The sequence below is a fragment of the Schistocerca cancellata genome, chromosome 8 (genome assembly GCF_023864275.1).
Source record: "Schistocerca cancellata isolate TAMUIC-IGC-003103 chromosome 8, iqSchCanc2.1, whole genome shotgun sequence".
Taxonomy (NCBI): Eukaryota; Metazoa; Arthropoda; class Insecta; order Orthoptera; family Acrididae; genus Schistocerca; species Schistocerca cancellata.
The window spans coordinates 333903432-333929782 of NC_064633.1; the positions used below are offsets into that span (position 1 = coordinate 333903432).

The window sequence follows — 26351 nt, forward strand, 5'->3', positions numbered from 1 at the left end:
TAATTCGTAACGATCTGCGGTACTTTGTCTTACTATGCTCTCTTATGCTATCTTATCTCGATAAGCTGAAATTCATTTTTATTAGTACAGTTCATACTAACTAGCGTTTCTTCTTTCGTTTATATTTTTGACGTGTTTTGTTTCACACGCTAATCAGCATTAATATAGTCTTACATATGATTGAAAACAGTCTGACAAAGTTCGGATAGTTTTTCAATTTCACGCCTGTGCATAGTATGTTGGTAGCACTTCGTCACCTCGCCTGTTATGCTGTGTAGCAGACTTTAAAGCTGTGTGGATCTGCATAACGAAAAGGCGAGGGGTCTCGCTCGTTTTGTCCACGACTGTACATAGCACATCAGAACCGAAATACACATGTGCGGCTCTCTGTTATTCATTGTTTTTAGTGATATTAACACTTTCTTCACAAAGCTATTCACCACTAAGGAAATACAATTTTAGTGTTTAAACGAACAAATAAATCGACATGAACATTGTGCAACAGTATTAAAAAGATATCGTGTTATTCCCTGCAGGGTGCTTTTGCATCATGTGTCAACAACAGCCTCAAGATAAGTGTATATAACATCTTAGAGTAACGATACAGACATGTAGCTCTCTCAGTTGTTCAGCATTTCTAACGACCTTAACACTGCCTTCGAAAGACCAATGAATATTAAGGAGTTTCGATTTTAGTGCTAAAACGTAGAATGAACGGAAAATACCAGCATTTGTTGACATATATGCTATTCCGCAGATTGAAATGACGTCATGTTATTGGTTACATATGGCCTCTGTTAAAACATTCGAGTTTGTATAATGTGATAACCAGTGCTTCACTTTTTGCCCACTTACAAATTATGCATTCCTTTAATTGTCTGATATCTGTCGACTACTGTAAAGCTGAGAAATGAATGAATCGATTTGTGCTTCGATTTCGTGACTCAGACAGAGGAGAAGTTATTGAACCTGTTACTGCTCTAACGACAGACGAGAAACATGCAAGGAGAAGGATTCTAGGTAAGTCTTGAAGTCCAGCCCTTTAAACATGATAGAAGTCTCTAAGACATCTTTGTACAGGTGGTACATCCTACAGTGGAAACTGATGACAAAGAAATTAATCGGAAGAGAACAACATGCCATAGTCTGGAGCCGAGCGACCGCTACGGTCGCAGGTTCGAATCCTGCCTCGGTCATGGATGTGTGTGATGTCCTTAGGTTAGTTAGATTTAATTAGTTCTAAGTTCTAGGCGACTGATGACCTCAGCAGTTAAGTCACATAGTGCTCAGAGCCACTTGAACCATTTTTTTGAACAACATGCCATATTTACATTGGAAGGCTGTTTCAGTTCTTGGATATATCCAAATTATTTAATCCTGAAAGCATCACGCCTACGCAAAATACGAAAACATACAGCCAGGATTGCCCTTTGGCTGATACATAACCACACCTTTAAAACACCTATCAATTAAAGAATATGGGCGTCAAAGCGTTTTTCAGCCTCCCAGGCAAGAACACTTGCTTACACTATACATCACCAATATACTACTGGTGTGATCAAGATATGTCAGACTGGATCTGCCTATTGACAGAGTTGCTTTTCGACTTAAATAAATTGTTAAGCCAGCTGCTCTGATTAGACAAAAACCTGCTAGCCTCTGCTGTTTCCTATTATGGAGCTCGAGTCAGACACTGAGGCAGCAAACTGAACACCGAACACTGCTTTTCCCTCCACAGTTGGACACCGTAAGACATACATGAATGCGAGACATTGGCAGCTAGCATGCCCACAAGCGACTGGGCAATGACTTTCACGCCTGCTGTCAGGTAAATCAAGTGTGGATAGTTTCTTGTAAATCATCATCATCTTAAATTTGATTCAAATAAGGTCCATGTGTATCCTATGCCCATCCTACACTAGCAGTAGTAACTGTTTTTTACATTTTAAATTTCGGATTTTTCCCCTATCGTTTAGGAGATACTAGGAGTAGTCTTATGGCAACATCGCACACTGATAATGTATGTTAATGATACGTATTTATTGCAGCGTCTCATTTATTTAGCGTAGTACAAGCACGTATTTCTTACAGCTATTTTGCAGAATAATCTACGTAAAATTTACTGTCATTTTCAAGCATTCCTTATCCATCCTCACTGGGAGTACTAAGGACTGGGAGTATTACAGGATGAAATTGGGTTACAGACGGATGGCAGAAACTACCGGAAGGTTATAATTAAACTCTCCCTGTTTAACATGTTATAACACGAAAACTAATTGCCGTACGAGTACCAAGTATGATACCATTAATGTCCAGAGTATGAGGTGCAAGATTTCCATGCGTCACAACGGCACCGTTTAGTTCTAACTACGGCCACCAGGTGTAATGATCAGTCATCGTGATTCACTGTCTCACACACCTGACCAGTCGCTGTGCACTTGGTGGCGTGTCAATATGAGCTTGGACGAAAGGAGTAGGGAATTATTTGTGAATCTCTATTATCAAAACAACAGTAATACTACAGCAGCACTTCGGGAATATCGCCGGCTGAAAGAATTACGTACAGTCATGGACTGTGCGGCTGGTCCCGGCGGAGGTTCGAGTCCTCCCTCGGGCATGGGTGTGTGTGTTTGTCCTTAGGATAATTTAGGTTAAGTAGTGTGTAAGCTTAGGGACTGATGACCTTAGTAGTTAAGTACCACAAGATTTCACACACATTTGAACATTTTTTTTGAAAGAATTACGGACGGGTCCTCTTTCTCCACCTGCCGTGCGGAGCGTAATGAAGAAGTTAGAATCAGCTGTAGAACAGGGCGTGCTCCGTGAAGAGGCCGAGACCGGTTGCACCACAGGCGGTTGATGAAATCGCTGTTGCTAAGGCAGACAACGTTATGCGCAATTTTCGATCGTGAGGCAGAGCGCATGCTGTGTCAAGACAGTTGAACATCTCGTGGTCCACTGCATGGAAAGTGCTTCGAACCATACTCAAACGGCATCCATACGAGATCCATATCGCTTAGCAGCTTGCACCACAAGACGCTCTCCACTTTCTCACAAGGATTGATGTTGACGAGGGCTAGCCCTGGACCATCCTATGGAGAGACATTTTTCTCTGACGAGTGAGGTGAACAAACAGAATTGCCGAGTATCGGAATCTTCACCTCCAGCCACAGTGCATGACGTTCCTCTGTATGGTGCACGTGTCACTGTATGATATGGCTTCACGGGTACGTTCTTCATTGGCCCATTCTCTTTTGAACAAGTTGGAGCTCAAGAACCAAAAAAGTGCTGTGCGATGTGCTTCGCCAGCATGTCATACCCGCTCTGTACGAGAGAGAGGCATTGAACTCAACAGTTTTTATGCAAGATGGGACCCCACCGCTCATCGTTCGTGAAGTTCACCTACTTCTCAGAAACACCTTAGGAAATGAGCGAATAATCAGCCGATCGTTTCCAAACGCTTGGCCGGCACGATCACCTGATCTCACTTCCTGTGATTTCTGGTTGTGGGGCTACCTGAAGGACAATGTTTACCAGGAGAACATTCACACACACACGCTGATATGAAGCACAGCATATCAAGAGAGGTTAACCAGAGTACCTACGTACATGTTTCGTTCTGCTGTTCAGAATGCAGTCCTGCGCTTTCTGGCACTTCTGGACACTTGATGGGCGCCATATTGACCCTTTTTGTTGCAGTAATGGTACCGGTATGTAACGGCATGGTGTACCGTGGCAGCACATTGAAAATATTTCGACTGAATTGATTCTGCATTGTTTCTCTTCCCCACGTCCTTGACATTAATGCTACCAAGTTTGGTTCTAGTATAGTAATTAGTTTCCGTTAAATAGGGAAAGTTTAATTGTAGCCACCCGCCATTACTCAAGCCTTATCAACTTCAACGTATGTATTGTAAATTCATCACGTGATAATGATGTAACTTTTGTTTATGTGTGGTAAAATTAGTAAGTGTAACGACGCTGATAAAAACCGCATTACGTGACTGGAAAACATTACGGTGTCATACGTAATTTGCCTACAGGACTAATATTTTCCGATATTTTTGCAGAACACGTAGCGGCATTATATAACTTGTACGTAGTCGTATGTCCTAGATTGAGATCATTGATATTTGGGTGACAGTCCGACTAAAAATTGTAAAATAGTCCACATTTGAAGAAACTGTTTGAGTTTTTTCTCCAGGGTACTCATACGAAGGTGATGGACACAGAAGACAGTTGTGGGGAGACGTTTGTTCGTTGCAATAATTTCAGTTATGTACTTAGAGCGGATATTTGAGGAGCACTTTATTGTAAAATGCCCGCTACTAATTGTCTTAGTTAAGATATAACACTCTGATGCTGCGATTAACCACATTAATATTGACTGTCATCTTTAAGTAGGATGTTTTGTAATATGTAGGTCTGCAGGCATTCGTGGTCATTTTCACTGAAGTTAAAACCTTCTGAGTTGTTAGGCTGTATCATATTTCTTCAAACAATCGACCTTCCGACCCCTTCACTGTGATTTTCTTTAGAATCTTGCTGCGTCCACTGTAGACTGAACCTTGTGCAAAATTTACCAAGTGACACTACACACAAACGCTATTTATTGATGAATAATACTTCATCCACTGGTACTTCTACTTCTTATTGCACATATTTGTCCGTGAGGACAGGGCTAGCAACGGGATCTAACAACAAAGTGTAACTGGTTTGTGATTTCCCCAGCTCAGCTGAAAGACTTTGCTTGCCAGTGGGGTGGCTAACGTAGGCGCAGTCGCTGATAGTCAAGCGGCTATAGACTTACCTGGTCATTTACCATCTGGCCAAAGATGCAATACATTCCGATGTTATATAGGAGGGCTGGTATTGTGAGAATTGACTTCAGCGCTCTTGTCTCGCCTCCGGCAGTCTGTAAAAACTGTTTATGCAAAAATATTATAATATGATTTAATAATTACTACTAAATATCTATTTATGCATTATTCTAGAACATAAATTGGTCAACCAGGATATTATGATCACCTGCGTCACAGCCGATATGTTCACCTTTGGCACGGATAACAGCAGCGACGGCTCGTGGCGTAAAAAGCAATGAGGTCTCTAGTGGAAGTTGGCACTACATCTGCTCACACAAGTCACGTATTTCTCAGAAATTCCGTGGAGGGTACGACAATCTCTGACGCCACATTTAGTAACATCCCAGATGCGTTCTATCGTGTTCAGATCTGGTGAGTTGGGGAGCCAGCACGTCGGTTGGAATTCGCCACTGTGTTCTTCAAACCAATCTACATCGACTGGCCTTGTGACATGGCGCGTTATCTTCTTGAAAATTGTCATTTCCACCAGGAAAGATGATTGTCATGAAAGGGTGTACGTGGTCTGCAACCAGTGTACGAAACTCCTTGCCCGTCATGGTACTTGTACCAACTCCACTGGAGCCACGGGTGCCCACGTGAATATTCCCCCAGAGGATAATGGAGCCTCCGCCAGCTTGTCTCGACCCCGCTGTACACCTCAAGCAGCTGTTCCCCTGGAAGACGACGGATCTGCGCCCTCCCATCAGCATGATGAAGAAGGTATCGGGATTCATCAGACTATCCTACGCTCTGCCACTGCTCCAACGTCCACTGCCGACGATCATGTTCCCAATTTAGTAGTAGTTGCCGACGTCGTGGTGTTAACATTAGAACCTGCATGGATCGTCGGCTGCAGAGGCCCATCGTTAAGAGTGTTCGGTGTACTGTGCGTTCAGACACACTTGCACCCACCATTAAAGTCTGACGTTAGTTCCGCCACAGTTGGCCGCCTGTCCTGTTTTACAGTCTGCCGAGCCTGCGACATCTGACATCTGTAATGAATGACGGCCGCCCAACTCCACGACATCTGGACGTGGTTTCACCTTGATTTCGCCACATGAAGACGGTCATCACAGCAATCCTTGAACACCCCACAAGTCGTGCAGTTTTTGAAATGCTCGTGCCAAGCTTTTGGGCCACCACAGTCTGCCCTCTGCCAACCTCTTATAGATCACGCGCCTTCCCCACTCTACACACGGGCAGCACGCTCACTGATACTACATGCACTGTTCCTATGACTGGCTAGCAGTCATTCCTTGCCAATTTTCCACTCCTGTTGACTGAATGGACTTATGTCGGTAACAGGTCGGTGATCATAATGTTCTGGCTGATCAGTGTATTTGTGACAGCAACCGACACAATGACATAGGGTAAAGACCATGATGTCTGTTTCTGCCTGTTTCTTTACTTGTCCCAATCAAATGTTGTGCGTCATAAACGTGGTTAAAATTGCTCAAAATGGCTCAAATGGCTCTGAGCACTATGGGACTCAACATCTTAGGTCATAAGTCCCCTAGAACTTAGAACTACTTAAACCTAACTAACCTAAGGACATCACACACACACCCATGCCCGAGGCAGGATTCGAACCTGCGACCGTAGCAGTCCCGTGGTTCCGGACTGCAGCGCCAGAACCGCACGGCCACCGCGGCCGACGGTTAAAATTGCTCCACGCATTCCAGGGCTACTTCGCAATTCTTCCCATCTTCGTCCCCAGGGCCAAAATTTCATCAGGTCTGTCATAAATCATCCCTAGGGCAACTGAAATGACTGGATTCAATATTAATATCATTCATTTTCCGTTATTATTACCATGTGCCTCATATCACAGTCACATACCACTCTAAGGGTGCTATGGCTGCCTCATCCTCACGGTATTTTCATTTACAAAGTAAAACTGATATGAACTAGTTTTGGTTTCCATTGCACTAATTATTTAGAAGTTTACATGTCACTAATTTACCACCGCCACAAATAAAGATCTCGGTGTGTCTTACATTCATCGTCATCATCATTTGCTTCCAAGGATTATGCGCTATAGTCATCTGTACCGGTCTCTATCATCCATCCACCTTGTTCTCTCATTCCATTCGGCCGATAATTCAATGTTTTCTTTTGGCAGTCTGTTTTATATCACCCTGCCAACATGATCCTTACATTTCATTTCATTCTCTCTTATCTTTATTAACTGAAATGATTTTTAAATCGGTATTTATTAGTATTTATCAGAGCACTCAATAAAATCCTTGGTAAAAAGGTAAGTTTGCAAATTTCAATGAAAGTGAGCAATCCCTTAATAGCCACTAATACTTCGCAAAACTCTTGAAGTAATGGGTAACGTATATAAAACGCTAATAAGAGGAGGTTGTTGTTTTTGATGTGGTCTTCAGTCCAGAGACTGGTTTGATGCAGCTCTCCATGCTACTCTATCCTGTGCAAGCTTCTTCATCTCTCAGTACCTACTGCAACCTACATCCTTCTGAGTCTGCTTAGTGTATTCATCTCTTGGTCTCCCTCTACGATTTTTACCTTCCACGTTGCCCTCCAATATTAAATTGGTGATCGCTTGATGCCTCAGAACATGTCCTACCAACCGATCCCTTCTTCTAGTCACGTTGTGCCACAAATTTCTCTTCTCCCCAATTCTACTCAATACCGCCTCATTAGTTATGTGATCTACCCATCTAATCTTCAGCATTCTTCTGTAGCACCACATTTCGAAAGCTTCTATTCTCTTCTTGTCTAAACTACTTATCGTCCATGTTTCACTTCCATACAAGGCTACACTCCATACAAATACTTTCAGAAACGACTTCCTGACTCTTAAATCTATACTCGATGTTAACAAATTTCTCTTCTTCAGAAACGCTTTCCTTTCCATTGCCAGTCTACATTTTATATCCTCTCTACTTCGACCATCATTAGTTATTTTGCTCCCCAAATAGCAAAACCCTTTACTACTTTATGTGTCTCATTTCCTAATCTAATTCCCTCACCATCACCCGATTTAATTCGACTACATTCAATTATCCTTGTTTCGCTTTTATTCATGTTCATCTTATATCCTCCTTTCAAGACACTGTCCAATCCGTTCAATTTTTCTTCCAAGTCATTTGTTGTCTCTGACAGAATTACAATGTCATCGGCGATCTTCAAAGTTTTTATTTCTTCTCCGTGGATTTTAATACCTACTCCGAACTTTTCTTTTGTTTCCTTTATTGCTTGTTCAATATACAGATTGAATAACATTGGGGAGGGCCTACAACCCTGTCTCACTCCCTTCCCAACCACTGCTTCCCTTTCACGCCCCTCAACTCTTATAACTGCAATCTGGTTTCTGTACAAATCGTAAATAGCCTTTCGCTCCCTGTATTTTATCCCTTCCACCTTCAGAATTTGAAAGAGAGTATTCCTGTCAATATTGTCAAAAGCTTTCTCTAAGTCTACAAATGCTAGAAACGTAGGTTTTTCTTTCCTTAATCTAATTCTAAGATAAGTCGTAGTGTCTGTATTGCCTCATGTGTTCCAATACTTCTTCGGAATCCAGGCTGATCTTTCCCGAGGTCGGCTTCTACCAGTTTTTCCATTCGTGTGTAAAGAATACGCGTAAGTATATTGCAGCCACGACTTTTTAAACTGATAGTCCGGTAATTTTCACATCTGTCAACACGTGCTTTCTTTGAGATTGGAATTATTATATTCTTCTTAAAGTCTGAGGATATTTCACCTGTCTCATACATCTTGCTCGCCAGATGTTAGAGTTTTGTCAGGAATGGCTCTCCCAAGTCTGTCAGTAGTTCTAATGGAATGTTGTCTACTCCTGGGGCCTTGTTTCGACTAAGGTCTTTCAGTGCTCCCTCAAACTCTTCACGCAGTATCATATCGCCCATTTCATCTCCATTTACATCCTCTTCCATTTCCATAATAGTGTCCTCAAGCACATCCCCCTTGTATAAACCCTCTGTATAATCATTCCACCTTTCTGCTTTCCCTTCTTTGCTTAGAACTGGGTTTCCATCTGAGCTCTTGATATTCATACAAGTGGTTCTCTTTTCTCCAAAGGTCTCTTTAATTTTCCTGTAGGCAGATCTATCTTACCCCTAGTGAGATAAGCCTCTACAATAATACATTTGTCCTCTAGCCATCCCTGCTTAGCCATTTTATACTTCCTGTCGATATTATTTTTCAGACGTTTGTATTCCTTTTTGCCTGCTTCATTTACTGCATTTTTATATTTTCTCCTTTCATCAATTAAAGTCAATATTTTTTCTGTTAGCCAAGGATTTCTACCAGTCCTCGTCTTTTTACCTACTTGATCCTCTGCTACCTTCACTACTTCATCCCTCAAAGCTACCCATTCTTCTTCTATTGTATTTCTTTCCGCCATTCCTGTCAATTGTTCCCTTAGGCTCTCTCTGAAACTCTGTACAACCTCTGGTTTAGTCAGTTTATCCAGGTCCCATCTCCTTAAAGCCCACCTTTTTGCAGTTTCTTCAGTTTTGATCTACAGTTCATAACCAATAGATTGTGGTCAGAGTCCACATCTGCCCCTGGAAATGTCTTACAATTTAAAACCTGGTTCCTAAATCTCTGTCTTACCATTATATAATCTATCTGATACCTTCTAGTGCCGGCCGTAGTAGCCGAGCGGTTCTAGGCGCTTCAATCTGGAACCGCGCGACCGCTACGGTCGCAGGTTCGAATCCTGCCTCGAGCGTGGATGTTTGTGATGTCCTTAGGTTAGTTAGGTTTAAGTAGTTCTAAGTTCTAGGGGACTGAAGACCTCCGATGTTAAGTCCCATAGTGCTCAGAGCCATTTGAACCATTTGATACTTCTAGTATCTCCCGACTTCTTCCATGTATACAACCTTCTTTCATGATTCTTCAACCAAGTGTTAGCTATGATTAAGTTATGCTATGTGCAAAATTCTACCTGGCGGATTCCTTACCCCCAATCCATATTCACCTACTACATTTCCTTCTCTCCCTTTTCCTGGTGTCGAATTCCAGTCACCCATTACTATTAAATTGTCGTCTCCCTTCACTATCTGAATAATTTCTTTTAACTCATCATACATTTCATCAATTTCATCGTCATTTGCATATCTAGTTGGCATATAAATTTGTACTACTATAGTGGGCGTGGGCTTCGTGGTTATCTTGGCCACAATAATACGTTCACTATGCTGTTTGTAGTAGCTTACACGCACTCCTATTTTTTTATTCATTATTAAACCTACTCCTGCATTACCCCTATTTGATTTTGTATTTATAACCATGTATTCATCTGACCAAAAGTCCTGTTCCTCCTGCCACCGAACTTCACTAATTCCCACTATATCTAACTTTAACCTATCCATTTCCTTTTTTAAATTTTCTGACCTACCTGCCAGATTAAGAGTCCGACATTCCACGCTCCGATCCGTAGAACGCCAGTTTTCTTTCTCCTGATAATGACGTCCTCTTGAGTAGTCCCCGACCGGAGATCCGAATGGGGGACTATTTTACCTCCGAAATATTTTACCCAAGACGACGCCATCATCATTTTACCATACAGTAAAGATGCATGCCATCGGGAAAAATTATGGCTGTAGTTTCCCCTTGCTTTCGAGCCGTTCGCAGTACCAGCACAGCAAGGCCGTTTTGGTTAGTGTTACAAGGCTAGATCAATCATCAAGACTTGCCCCTGCAATTACTGGAAAGGCTGCTGCCCCTCTTCAGGAAGCACAAGTTTGCCTGGCCTCTCAACAGATACCCCTCAGTGGTTGCACCTACGGTACGGCTATCTTTATCGCTGAAGCACGCAAGCCTACCCACCAACGGCAAGGTTTTGGGGTGGGGGGAGGGAGCAAGATGGGGTATAATCTTGAAATTATGAAACTGTAAATTTGTGAAATAGTAAATTTTGTTTTTTGTGCATATAACGACTATTGCTGGGTTACCAAAAGATCCATCTAAAACGAGTACAATGAAAAATAGTCCAGTACCAATATTAACAAAAGACGATAGCTTGTCTAAGAATGACATTATTTTAACTAAACTTGCTATAGGACAAACCTTTAACGATCCTCATTTAAATTATTTACTGGAAAAGTACAGCGCATTTGCTTGGACGCAACAATATGAATCTGCATTCTAAAAGTTTGAAGAAAATCTTTTTGCAGAAATAATATTATAGCATACTGATGCGAATGAACGATGTCGTACGGGGACTGACAGTTCAGATTTTAACTTAGGAATATAGGTTCTCCGAGAAAAGGAAGAAGATATGCAGGTTATCCGTAAACAAATTGCTGTGACAAGAAGGACGTTGCGTAAGTACGAATGAAACTTTCCTGTGTCTGGAAATAGCAACAGGTTGGGAATTTAAAAGTTCTGAATTCTTTTCGGGGGCTCAACCATAACTTACGACGACTATTGAACTTCAATATATCTGGAAGATTTCCGGTTATTGCAGATTCAGTTAATCCACTGGGTACCCATTTTGCAGCAGTTCGGGGTCGAAATAAAGAACGTAAAAGGCAAAGACATTTGTGTTCCTGGAGCCTTGTGTGGCTGTCTGAAAATGCAGATAAACGGGAAAAGAGAGTTGAAAATGAGGGAAGATGTTGAGTGAGATATTTGTGAGAATATGAGTTGTTAACAAACTGGAGACGACTGCCTGAATACGCAAAGAACTAAATTTGACAATGAGAAGCCGGAGATTTTGAGGTTTCATAAAATTTACGGAGGAGAGTTACATCTACAGAAGGACAAAGATTCCAAAATTTGGAGAGTATGTTGGCTGTTCATATGCATTAATGAACTAAGCAATTACTTTCATTTAGTGTAGGTACACTGTGGAGTTAGGAAATGTGCTTATATGATATTTCGAAGTACTTCATTTACCACCTTGCTGAGAGAGGTAGAAGAACATACTAAATTATGTACTGTGTGCCGAAAGGCAAAATTCTTGAATGCTACAAGTACGAGACTAATGCGATCTATTAATCCTACTGGACAGATATAAGTAATTTCAGTATTTCTCTGTGGGTCTTTATCGAAAACTTCAGTAAATTTTATTAGCAGTGTAAATTTTTTCGAAGTTTATCAAGTCCTTTGCGAAAGACTACAGCTAAAACTGATTATCAAAAATTGACAAAAGATTATTTATTAATCGTAAAGAAACTGAAACATATACTTTCAGATAACGTTCAACAATTTTGTTGCAAAATGTAGCAGAGAGGTATTAACGAAACATATTGTAAACCGTTCATACATATCATCTTTGCATCATTCACCTAATCTGGGAGGAAGGCAAATGTATGAAACAGGTAGATTATATTGTATATACTAGTACAGTTTTTGCGGTTGGGGAATTTTAATAGACAGAAAGATTGAATGTAGTCAACGAACGAAAATATTTCTGAATATGCAAGGAACTTTCTGTAAGGTGAATAGAAAGAAAACCTGAAAGCCAGAATGAAACTGAAAGCAGAAGAAAGAATTTGGAGACATGATAAAAATTCTAAGAATAGTATATTCAAAGTCGGGAACTTAGTACTAGTCAAAATACATGACAAATGTACTGAAATAAGCCATATGATTAGCAAATTCAATTCGTATACAAAGGACCTTCCAGAATTGTAGATATACCAGGCATGAATGCATTCTCCTTAGAATTTACTAAATCAGGAAAAGATTAGTCGTTACAATTGTGACTTAAAAATGTATGAAACAAGAATGGACCAGTAACAAACGTTATGACACTACAGCGTATAATGTCAGAGTTAAACACCATCACGATTATTATTTCATGAACTTTCTAGTATATTTATTATGTATGTGAAAAAGTGCATAACATGTACCAGTCTGGGCTAAGTAAGTTGGTGTTTATTATGTCAAAATTATTAAAAATATGTGATAGTCAAAGTTTACAGAGAAGGGAAATGGAAGAAGTATAATATGAAAATAACTGATCAAAATATCTTATTTATGGCTAGCAAGCCTCAGTGAAGTGCTATGTGTGTGACCATGCCTATTTTCACAGGGTGCTTTTTATCTGTATATAACTGTACTTTTGACAAATCTGTATGTAATGTACTGTTTATTCACCACCATAATGACACGATGGCATGAGTATGACACTCTAAATGGAACATAATTTGTAACCAAGGAATTTTTTGAAGATCATAAGATGACAGTTTCTACTGTCAGTATTGGTCATCAATAATGACCTTGTCTATAAAAATATTTTTCAAGTTAAATATAGATTTCTCCTTCCATTTTCTCAATATAACAAACTAAAATCAGAAAATAATGATCAGAGAAAAAGATGTTAAATCAAAGATACTCAATCAAGTGTTATCTTGCTGTAAAACGAGATTTTCTTTCTGAATGTTTGTTTCAGGATTATGAAGAAAACAGTTGTTTAAACAACATTTATATAAAGCAAATTTACAGTGATACAGTTCTGAAGAATACTGTAATCATAATGTGTAGTATTTTAATTTAGTAATAACATGAGGTACAACAGATATGAGAAACAGCTATTTCATACATCTGGGTACATTTCTATGAAATTGTCCTTAAAGGATATTCCAACACATACGGGAAACTGCTATGTTATATGTGTGGGTACATTTCTTTGAAATTATCCTTAAGATATTCCAAGAAGATTGGGTACATGTGTGTTCTGAATATCTGATATAAAATAGTAACATGATTATAACAGTATGAGCATCGTCCAAAAGAAAATGTACGAAACAACGCTGTGGGTATAATTGAGGTCTTCATTCAAAAGTAATCTCCTGAGGAGTGAACAGGGCTATCCCACTGTCATGAGCCTAAGAATTCCCTGTTCCCGTAATTCCTGGGGCCGTAAGAGGAGCTTGTGTTCTTCAGCTAGTCGTCTGAGTCGAAACGCTTCCTTTTAATATGTTTTTTTGGCGAACCAATCCCGTGGAAGTCGTATCACGCTATGTTCGTGCGTAGGACGGGTACTCAAGCTGCTCCCATATGAACTAGGTCATTACACCTTATGTGACCTTGGAGATGTTTGGAAGCGCGTTATCATGGAGCAGAATCACTAAATCTGTGAGCAGCAACTCTTGATGGACCTACGTACGCTACAGCGTGATTCACAGAACATGTCGCTGTTAATGGTTTTTCCGTGCTCGAGGAATTCCATGAGTATCGGACCTCGGACATCGAAAACGACTGTGAGATTCACCTTGCCTGCTAGGGCACAGTTTTGAATAATTTAGCTGGAGGTGACGATGCGTACTTCCAGTACCAATTTCTCTAAAATACGCTATCTCAAAGCAAATTTCAACCGGTTTGGTTATTACGACATTTCATATCTTTTCATTAGAGCTCACACTTTGTTTCATTGTAACATACTTACATATTTTTGTGAAGTCCTGTCTCTTCCTGAGAAAGCAATAATTTCTTATATTTTAGATGTGGTACACAGCTAAAAAAACTCGGAAGCCATTAGATCTGTGCCGTGACAAGCTTTTCGCCTGATCATTTCTAAAAAGCCATTTCTTTAATTAGGAGTACGGCAGACACACTGAAACGGGAGAAATAGCCAGTTAGCATTGGTTGAGTGAGGTCATGTAACGGAGCACTCTTTAATATTTTGATATATGTGAAGACATTAGTGTATTTTGTGGGAGAATGCGATATTTAATATTTTTTTAAAATATCACCTCTTATAAACTGTAGTTATCAGTGCAGAATAGTTCCAAATTTATGGCGATGCAAGAATTGCCATATCTTACTTCAAGGATGGTTCGGAAAGATAAACTATATGAGGCATTTCGGAGAAAAAATAATTACCTGTATAAATATCAAGAGCTCAGGTGGAAAACCAGTCCGAAACAACGAAGGGAAAGCAGAAAGTTGTGAGGAGTATATAGAGGCTCTATACAGACGAGGTATACTTATTGAGGACAATGTTATGGAAACGGAAAACGACGTAGATGAAGATGAGAATGGAGGGATGATAATGCGTGAAGAATTTGACAAAGCACTGAAAGGCGAAACAAGGCCCCGGCAAAAGACATTGCGTTAGAGCTACCGGTAGTCTTTGGAGAGCCAGCCATGAAAAAACTCTTCCATCTGATGAGCAACCTGTGTGAGACAGGCGAAATACCCTCAGACTTCAGAAAGGATATAATAACTCCAATTCCAAGGAAAGGAGATGACAGGTGTGAAAATTACCGAACTATCAGTTTAAGTCACGAATGTAATACACTAATATAAATCCTTCATAGCACAATGGAAGAATTGCTAGAAGCCGACCTCGGCGAAGATCCGTTTGGATTCACGAGAAATATTGGAACACGCGAGGCCATACTTACCCTACGACTTTTCATAGAAGATAGATTAAGGAAAGGCAAACCTACGTTTATAGCATTTGTATACTTAGATAAAGCTTTTGACAATCTTGACTAAAATACTTTGTTTCAAATTCTAAAGCGCTTGGGGTGAAACACAAGGAGCGAAAGGCTGTTTACAATTTGAACAGATACAGATGGTAGTCGTAAGAGTCGAGGGGTACGAAAGGGAAGCAGTGGCTGAGAAGGGAGTGAGACAGGGTTGTAGACTATCCCCGATGTAATTCAATCTGTATGTTGAGCAAGAAGGAAAGGAAACAAAAGAAAAGTTGGGAGTATGAATTAAAGTCTTGGGAGAAGAAGCAAAAAGAAAAGTTGGGAGTATGAATTAAAGTCTTGGGAGAAGAAACAAAAACTTTGAGGTTTGCCGATGAGATTTTAAATCTGTCACAGACAGCAAAGGACTTGGAAAAGCAGTTGAAAGAAATGGACAATGTCTTGAAAAAAGGACATAATAGGAACATCAACAGAAACAAAACGAAAAAAATTGAATGTAGTCGGATTAAATCTGGTGATAGTGAGGTAATTAGATTAGGAAAGGAGACACTTAAAATAATAGATGAGTTGTGGTATTTGGGAAGCAAAATAACTGATGATAGTCAAAGTAGGGAAGATATAAAGACTGCCAATGGCAAGAAAAGCGTTCCTGAAGAAGAGGTAATTGTTAACATCGACTATAGATTAAGTGTCAGGAAGTCCAAAAAATGGCTCTAAGCACTATGGGACTTGATATCTGAAGTCATCAGTCCACTAGACGTAGAACTACTTAAACCTAACTAACCTAAGGACATCACACAGATCCATGGCCGAGGCAGGATTCGAACCTGCGACCATAGCAGTAGCGCGGTTCCGGACTGAAGCATCTAGAACCGCTCGTCAACAGCGGACGGCCCAGGAAGTCCTTCCTCATAGTATTTGTAGTGCAGCCATGTATAGGAAGTGAAACATGGACGATAAACAGTTTAGACAAGAAGAGAATAGAAGCTTTTGAAATGTGATGCCACAGAAGAATGTTGAAAATTGGATGGGTAGGTCACGTAACTAATGAGGAGGTACTGAATAGAATTGGGGAGAAGAGAAATTTGTAGCACAACTTGACTAAAAGAAGGGATCGGTTGGTAGGACACATTATGAGACATCAAACGATCACCAATTTAGTACTGGAGGGAAGCGTGGGAGATAAAAATCGTAGAGGGAGACCAAGAGATGAATAAAGTAAGCAGATTCAAAAGGTGCAGTAGTTACTCAGAGATGAAGAGGCTTGCACAAGGTCGAGTAGTATGGAGAGTTGCATCAAACCATTCTTTGGACAGATAAATAATGTGATACGTGAAGATAGTGTGGAAGCTAATTTGCACCCACTACTTCTCACAAGGAAATCAGGTGACATTTTATTTCGTAATTATTGTGGTGTTATGAAAGCCACTCTTTTGTTTGTAATAACTGTGTGGCGATTGTCCTTTCGAATTACTAAAGTAATAGTTTTTCACTTCAAGGATCGCTCCTATGGACTGTAGTGGGGCTTCATTCAGAGACCATGGATGGCGTCTATGAGCTTTTGAAATCTATATGGAAGGTGATAAACCTCGACTTTATAAAAGACCTCATCCGAAAAGCGATGAAGGATGTGCCTTAGTAACTATTCCCAGAGTCACTCTTTCCTCACATGCGTAAAAATCCATGCCAAGCCTCCCAGGCTCAATCATACAGGCTGGTGCCTAAAGTTCTACTCGTAATGCTCCCGATCTTTCTCCTGGTCGTTTAGAGTCCATATTCAAGCCAGCTTCCATATTACTTCGGCCATGATAATGACATGTTTGACACAGCCATCTTGTGTATGGTTTAGTTGAAATGGGAGCAGGGTATTCATTGTCATTTCGGTCTTTCGATTGTGGAGCAGAACCTTATTTTGCTGTGTTGTATGTAAATCTCACGATGAGCGGAGCTCTATCCCGATGTGTCTTCACCGTCAATGGACATCGAGAGCAGTCTGCTAACGTCTTATTGAAGCGTCCTGTGGAGCCATTTCTCCGTGAGTGGCAGGCAGTTTTCATCGTGTTGGTGATAAGGTACTATAATATTACCTCTGATGCTAATGTCGACCGGAAAACACTTCCACTATCAAACATCATCTCACGTGGTGGTCGTCATAACATGTCACCGCTCTGTAGAGCAGGTTTGGTTACAACAGCGGTATGTGGGTGCGTTATTGTGTTGAAAAACTCATGAATGGCAGCACAAAAGGATGAATCATCAGACTGACGCACAGTTTTGCAGTAAGAGTGCATGGGACAGTCTCGACAGTGCTCCTGATTCACGAAATCGCAGGCCAAACCATAACTTAAGAAGTAGGTCTAATGCCTCCAGCACGCAGACAGCTCGGATGCAGGTCCTCAACTGGTCTCCATGTCAGTAACACACGACCATCGCTGGCCCGAGGTAGAGACAGCTTTCATCAGAAAACATGACAGACTTCGACCCCGCCTCCAATGAGCTCTCGCTTGACGCCATCGAAGTCACAAATGCACGCTACAGGACGTCTGCCTCCGAGCTGCACTAGAAGTAACCGATTTCTAACAGTTCCTTATGTCGCTGTGGTGCCAACTGTTGCTCAAATTGCTGCTGTAGATGCAGGACAATGTGCCAGAACCATACACCGAACACGATGGGCTTCCCTCGCGGTAGTCCCATGTGGCCGTCCAGAGATCGGTCTCCTTCCGACAGCACATTCTCGTGACCACCGCTTCCAGCAAATCATGTACAGTGGCTGCATTCTGCAATATCGCAGACGGGACGTCTGGCCCTATTTCTCGAGCTAGGTCAAAATCAGCGAGGCGCTGATAATGGCGTGTTTGTCACCTTACAGCCATTATTGACTGCCATCAGCTCACCACTTGCAAAGGTAAGAGACGCACGCGACCGTAAGAGCGTGTATTTAAAGCAAACCTGATTTGCATCCACAGCGGCGACGCTCGCACCTCCGTTATCCGACTAGTGCGAAATTTGAGTAGACATCATCTTTCAGATGTGGAATCACGCCTACCATCTTTAGTTTATGTCACATAATTCCTTCTTGGTACTGCGATTTTTTTTCCGTCGGTGTAATTTTCTTGTCGTGACTAGTGTATGCGATTATTCTTATCAGTTACTCAAGATGTACAGGTAAGGCTTGTTATAAATTTCGTAGACTGGATCTTGATAACGTGGTTCCAGCTAGGGGGATATGCTCAATAGGTACCGGTATAGAGAAACTACTGCCTTCCGTAGTGCTAGTGGTTATATTAAATCATGGCTTATTTCTGTAGACGATTTATATTAGGTAAGGGAAAATTATATGTGTAAATAATACACGAACACAAATATGCAGCTCAGCTGACAGATGTTATCAGTTGTTGAAGTACATCTACTCCCAAAGCTATCGTATGGTGCGTAACGGCTGGTACCCTGTGTCGCTACTAGTCATCTCCTTTCCTGTTCCACACGCAAACAGAGAGAGGGAAAAACGACTGTCTGTATACCTCCGTGTGAGCCCGATCTCCTATCTTGTCGTCTTATCTCAGTGGTCCCTCCGCGCATTGTATGTTGGTGGCAGTAGAATTGTTCAGGAGTGAGCTTCAAATGCCACGTGGCTTTGCTGGATTTTGTGAATATTAATGAAAGGATCCGAAACAGAGGTAATGTGTTTGTGACATTTTAAAACTGGGTATATAATCAGGTTCTTTTGAATTTGTACACTTTCCGAATAACCCAGATACGTAACACATCTCTATGTGAACAGTAATAAATTTACTTGGTTATCTAGATGGAACATCTTAATGTGCAGGTCAGACCACAGCTTCCACCAGCAAACATGATTTTGTTAGTGGGCCACAATAGTACCGCTAATGCGCATGAACTATTTGGCTGCTGATGTCAGTTGCGTTTGTTACGACAGTGGTATTTGCGCAAAACTGTTTCCATCCATATAATTCTAACGATAGCGCTGTTACTGTTACCTACAGACCACTTGAAACACAATCAACACTTTTACCATGGGAACTGCAGCCAGTTCTTCATGGTATAATTTCCTAGTGAAGAAATCGTCCTATAATTCTAACGAAACCATTCAGGTTACAGTGGTTGACATCCATCCGCAGAAACATGCCATACTGAGTCAGCGCTGACAAGCTGCAATAACGATTTTCCCTAGTGGCATCGCAAGGTTTGGGCGATTTACCTCTTTTTTTATTCCTTATTTGGACCTGAAAACATATCGGGAATGATACCATTATACGGGGTGAACCCCAACTTCGCCGACAACATTTTGGAGGTTCTACACACAGTTTTAATCTGCCAGGAAGTTTCATATCAGCGCACACTCCGCTGCAGAGTGAAAATCTCATTCTGGAAACATCCCCCAGGCTGTGGCTAAGCCATGTCTCCGCAATATCCTTTCTTTCGGGAGTGCTAGTTCTGCAAGGTTCGCAGGATAGCTTCTGTAAAGTTTGGAAGGTAGGAGACGAGATACTGGCAGAAGTAAAGCTGTGAGTACTGGGCGTGAGTCGTACTTCGGTAGCTCAGATGGTAGAGCACTTACCCGCGAAAGGCATAGGTCCCGAGTTCGAGTATCAGTCAGGCACACAGTTTTAATCTGCCAGGAAGTTTCATATCAGCGCACACTCCGCTGCAGAGTGAAAATCTCATTCGGGTATAAATACAAATTATACAATAATTTCTAAAAGAAAACTATTCATGCAAATTTGATACTGAGATCACGTTTCCACACTAGAGCAAATCTATATTCAGAATTTATATGTAACTTGTTGTTCAAGACCCCATGATATTTGCGATGTAACTCTGCCATTTTCACGCGTTCAATCTCGTACATTGACAACTTGCTCCACCACACTGTGAAGAACAGACGACCAAAGCAGTCGTCAACAGATGAATGGACACATTAGTGGCTCGTATGTTCATGTGTTCAAGAGGAGGAGGAGCTGGAGATTAGTATTTAACTTCCCGTCGGTAAAGAGGTAGCTATAGACGCTCAAGAAGGGTTCCCTTGGCTCTGGAAGTAACGAAATGTATAATGTAAAATAAGTTGCTTTAGGAAAAAATTGGAAAATGCAGTACAGATTTTCGGGGGTTTTAATTTTAGAATATACAAGCAGATGAAAAGATTAGCTACAGATGTATATTACACGAGGGCTATTTTTTTGAACCTCCGATCGATCCCAAAATTAAAAACACACAGAAACCCCAAGTAAGCTTTGTGCAGTGCCTCTAGTATGCCCATCGATGGCATCACATCACACTTTTTAATTCTGAATGCACAGCAAGCATGTAAAAATGATTAGAACAATAGAGCCTCCTGCCAAGTGTGAAGTGCCTGCTGAGGTGTGCCGCCTGATTTTATGCAGCCCACGTGACGTAACTGTTATACGTTTACTTCTTCACTGTACTGTACTGTAGTTGCAACAACGACACTACTACACCGTCTTTTACGGGAAGCGTATGATAACTCAGCATACAGCCTAGACTTGGTTCCGTCTGATTTTCATCTCTTTGCTCACATGAACCTCTGACAATTAGGTCACAATTTTGCCAATCAACATAGAGAACTGGCAATGAGCACAAACTTTCATGAAGAGGGTATTGAAATGTTAGTACCGCGCTACGACAAATGTTTAAGTCGGAGCAGAGAAGTAGCTAGAAGATGTAGCTAAAGGTAGCAAATTAAAGATTTTTTACTTTCACTTTGATTTCCATTTCGAGACCGATGCCCTCGTACTCATCGAAGAACTGATGACTCAACATGTTCTGACTCAATTGGAAAGGTGAAACGAAATTACCACTGTAGCAGTGAAGATGTCAGTGCATATCCCGATGATCAAGGCCAGGAACAGAACGAAGATTGCTGTACTCATTGCTTCCTCTAGCAAGGCGGCGGACCTGGAATGAAGAAAACTACACTTGTGTAACTAGTCATCATAACAGGATGCTTTAAGTTACCAGACTGTCGACTAATGTCAATTAAGAAATCATGGGCAACGTCCTGTAGATTTATGGGCCGTCGGAAGATTATCAGTCAAGACAAAACGCAGGAAATGTTTATTAATTAGTTTTTGACAAACAGCACTGTTTTTCTACGATCTAGTTTAAGAATAGAAAGCTTATTTTAATCCTAAGACAGAGCAAAAATGACAAAGGAGCAATGAATCTCAAACAATGCTACATCATAACTAAACAAAAAATTTTATGTGGTGCATATAATTATAATTATGGCATAGACTACACTACTCAAACATTTTAGAGCACTAATAACCACGAAGTCGGCTGCCCTAAGCCGGCCGTGGAGGTCTAGCGGTTCTAGGCGCTCAGTCCGGAACCGCGCGACTGCTATGGTCGCAGGTTCGAATCCTGCCTCGGGCATGGATGTGTGTGATGTCCTTAGGTTAGTTAGGTTTAAGTAGTTCTAAGTTATAGGGGACTGATGACCACAGATGTTAAGTCCCATAGTGCTCAGAGCCATTTGAACCATTTGGCTGCCCTAAACAACCTAACAACGACAGCTAAACTCTTAAGTAGAACAGTAAAGAATGTGATACAACCAATTTCCTTTCTGAAAGTCGTGTGACAGTAATCAGGCAGAGCACTCCGGCCAAACATTTGGATTGCCGCAGGTGATGTTATCCTATGAACGGTGTAACACCGCCTCTAGCCTTAATAATGGCCTCAGTTCGGCGCCAAATGGATCCACAAGATTCTTGATGTATGACATATACAGCTGAAGCCACCACTTGATGGTCAGTAGACGTCCAAAACTGCAGGAAAGCTGACCGCAACGTTTCAATCGCCGTTTCAAATAGTCCCATCCATTCTGTATGGTAGTCAAATGTTGGTATGATCTCAAGGTTTCTACTACCTGAAGTCAATTAAAACCTAAAAAGTCTCAGTTAGTGGGTCTATGAGCAAATCCCACTCTCAGCTCGTCGAAGGCCAAAGCCTTCCTACTCAGTAGCTAGCGGGAGGGGATGAAAGTCCCTGGCCCCTTATGACTGCAGGTTTTCGGCTACGAAAGAAAACGCTGACAGAAAATCTAACAGGTCAAATGGCTTAAGGTGGCACCCCACCAAATGGTACCGTCTTAGGCTGGGTTCATAGGGGCGGAATGTCTTGTGAATCTCATCTGCGCGGTAAACGTAAGCACTGCTGTGGTGCAAGGGGTGAATGCAGCAGTCCGCAACGGATGGAACGACTGCTGCTGCGGAATTTCGCCAATTTCGGGACTCATCGCCCATAGCGACACGGAAACTGAATGGCGGCAGCCTCAGTGCCATGGCGCACGAGAATCAATTGGGCAGTTCACACTGGCGGTGCGGCAGATGTGCGAAGAACGGCCAGCCGACGGCAGTCAGTAGTGGAGACGGAGTGGCCGGCTGACAGACAATAATGAGTGTAGCGTCCTCCGTTTCCACGCCTATGTATACGAAGTGCCTCCCACAAAGTGCCCCTAGCCATACTGAAAATCGACACACAGATTCTAATAATGGACGTACACCAATGCATGCACTACGCCCAGAACGTTTTCAGACGCTACATACACCAGGAAATATTTAAAATGAATGCAGCTACTCAGTTAGGACAGATACAATCTCACTAGTATCAGCTTAAAAAACTGTGTGCCTATAGAACATTCGCTTTCATTTTCATAAGAATGTGTTGATTCTGATTCTGAGTTAACGATGTTTTTCATAAAAGTGAGCTAAAAAGACTTAATTTCTTCCTCCTTTTGCATGTCCACTCTGTTACCTTCATTAAAAGATTATTGATCTATCTCATATTAAAATAAGACAGATTTACTTGTAATTTTTTATTTTGAACCACTGTTGTTGTTGCGGATTACAGCCCACAAACTTGTTTGATACAGCTCTCCATGCTACTCTATCTTGTGCAAGCTTCTTCATCTCCAAGTAACTACTGCAACCTACATCCTTCTGCATCTGTTTAGGGTATTCATGCCTTGGTCTCCCTCTATGATTTTTACCCTTCGCGCTTCCCTCCAATACTAAAATGATGGTCCTTGATGACTGAGTACGTGTCCTATCAACCGATCCCTTCTTCTGGTCAAGTTGTGCCACAAATTCCTCTTCTCCCCAATTCTGTTCACCACCTCCTCATTAGTTATGTGCTCTAGCCATTTAATCTGCAGTGTTCTTCTGTAGCATCACATTTCGAAAGCTTCTATTCTCTTCTTGTCTAAACTATTTACTGTCCATGCTTCACTTCCATACACGGCTACACTCATGTGCATCATGTCTGAGATTAATACCTCTGATAACAAAATTAAAACAATTTGGAACATTATTACAAGGGAGACAGGGTAACCAAGAGTACAGGATGACGACATTACCACCAAAACGAATGGAAACTTGACAAACAACAAGCAGGAAGTCAAAAACACTTTGAATAATCATTTTTTTTAAATGTTGTAGAGAAAATAGGATCTAAATGTTCATTAGAAGAAGCAAGGCAGTTAATGGAAGAGGCCTTACCCACACCATTTGATACAATTGAAATTCCACCCACCTCTCCTTCTGAACTTAGGAAGATAATAAACTCTCTTAAGAATAAAAGCTCACATGGAATTGATGGCATTTCCAGCAGGATAATAAAAGCTTGTTCCCAAGAGATAAGTGGGATTCTTAGCCACATATGTAATAGCTCTCTGAAGCAGAGTATTTTCCCAGATAGACTGAAGTATGTCATTGTTAAACCACTGCATAAAAAAGAGGATATGTCTGATGTCAACAACTACCGCCCAATCTCTCTTCCGACTGCCTTATCCAAAATTCTTGAAAAAGTAGTGTATTGTAAAGTAGCTTCATACCTTTGTAAAAATAAAGTTTTAACAAAATGTCAGTTTGGTTTCCAGAAAGGTTTTTCAACGGAAAATGCTATATATACTTTCAATAATGAAGTATTAAATGCTCTGAGTAACCAGAAGTCACCCGTTGGGATTTTTTGTGATCACTCAAAGGCTTTTGGCTGTGTAAATCGTGAAATACTTCTAGAAAAGCTCAAATACTGTGGTATGAATGGGACAGCGCCCAAATGGTTTAAATCATACCTAACTGGAAGAGTGCAGAAACTTGAATTAATCAGTTCACATAATACGCAAGAACACTGGTGATTTCTCAAACTGGGGAACAATCAAGAATGGGGTGTCACAAGGTTCGGTCTAGGGTCCTCTGCTGTTCTTACTATATATTAATGACTTGCCATTCTATATTCACGAAGATGCAAAGCTGGTACTTTTTGCCGATAATACAAGTATATATATCTCATCCAACAGACAAGAATTAACTGGTGGAATTGTAAACGATGTTTTTCAGAAAATCATTAAGTGGTTCTCTGCAAATGGGCTCTTATTAAAATTTGACAAAACACAGTACATACAGTTCCACATAGTATATGGAATGACACCATTAATAAATATAGGCTTCGATCAGAATTCGGTAGCTAAGGTAGAATATTCAAAATTTCTAGATGTATGCATTGATGAGGGGCTGAACTGGAAAAAACACACTGAAGATCTGCTGAAACGTTGAGTTCTACTTATGCTATTAGGGTCATTGCAAATTTTAGCGATATACATCTCAATAAATTAGCTTATCATGCCTATTTTCATTCAGTGCTTTCGTATGCCATCATATTCTGGGGCAAGTCATCATTTAGAAAAAGCGTGTTCATTGCACAACAGCGTGTAATCAGAATAATTGCTGGAGTTCATCCAAGATCATCCTGCAGATACTTATTTAAAGAGCTAGAGATCTTCACTGTAGCCTCACAATACATACATTCACTTATGAAATTTGTTATTAACAATCCGAACGAATTCGAAAGCTACAACACTAGGAGAAAGAATGATCTTCACTACTCAAGGTTAAATCTAACTTTGGCTCAGAAGGGGGTAAATTATGTTGGCGCAAAAGTCTTTGGTCACTTACCTAATAGCAACAAAAGTGTGACAGATAGACATATAGCATTTAAAAAAATAAATAAAAGAATTTCTTAATGGCAACTCCTTCTACTCATTAGATGAATTTTTGGATATAGTAAATGGGTAATTTCCCGAACCCCCACAAAAAATTAAAAATATTAAGTGTCATGTAATATTTTGTGTAACGTAATATCTTGTATAGGCACCTTTTATTAACCTGACACGTTCCACATCATTAAGAAGTGTCGTATTTATGATCTGTGGAACAAGTACTAATCTAATCTAATCTAATCCATGCAAATACTTTCAGAAAAGACTTCCTCACACTCGATGTTAACAAATTTCTGTTCTTCGGAAACGTTTTCCTTGCCATTGTCAGTCTACATTTTACATCGTCTCTACTCCGACATCAGTTATTTTGCTTCCCAAATAGCCAAACTCATCTACTTCTTTAAGGATCTCATTTCCTAATCTAATTCCCTCAGTTTCGCCTGATTTAATTCGGCTACATTCCAATTTTCTCGCTTTGCTTTTGTTGGTGTTCATCTTATATCCTCCTTTCAAGACACTGCCAATTCCGTTCAATTTCTCTTCCAGGTCCTTTGCTGTCACTGAAAGAATTACAATGTCGTTGGCAAACCTAAGTTTTTATTTCTTCTCCATGGATTTTAATTCCTACTCCAAATTTTTCTTTTGTTTCCTTTACTGCTTGCTCAATATACAGATCTAATAACATCGGAGATAGGCCACAACCCTGTCTCACGCCCTTCTCAACCACTGCTTCCCTTTTACGCCCCTCGATTCTTATAACTACCATCTGTTACTGTGCAAATTGTAAATAGCCTTCCGCTCCCCATATTTGACCCAGAATTTGAAAGTATTACAGTCAACATTTAAAAAGCTTTCTCTAAGTCTACAAATGCTAGAAACGTAGGTTTGCCTTTCCTTTATCTATTCTCTAAGATAAGTCGTAGGGTCAGTATTGCCTCACTATAGAGAAAAAAGAATTCATATTGTTCTTTTAATACCCTTATCATAACCTGTTTCCAAAAAATTTAACCTGTAAGTCTTATTAAAATAGTGATAGACATTACTGAGTTGCTTTTTTTGAGCTACGATAAGTTT

The 26351-nt window shown here is 40.7% G+C and overlaps 1 long non-coding RNA gene across 1 annotated transcript in view; it reads right to left on the reverse strand.

Moving 5' to 3' along the window:
• Positions 1-4810: 4810 nt before the first annotated feature.
• LOC126094553 (uncharacterized) overlaps positions 4811-26351 on the reverse strand; it is a 50904-nt gene continuing 29363 nt past the window's right edge. Inside the window, exons 2-3 of the long non-coding RNA XR_007521847.1 lie at positions 21076-21175; positions 4811-4924 (exon numbers count right to left, since the gene is read on the reverse strand). This is a non-coding gene — a long non-coding RNA (uncharacterized LOC126094553). The remainder of the gene's footprint in view (positions 4925-21075; positions 21176-26351) is intronic.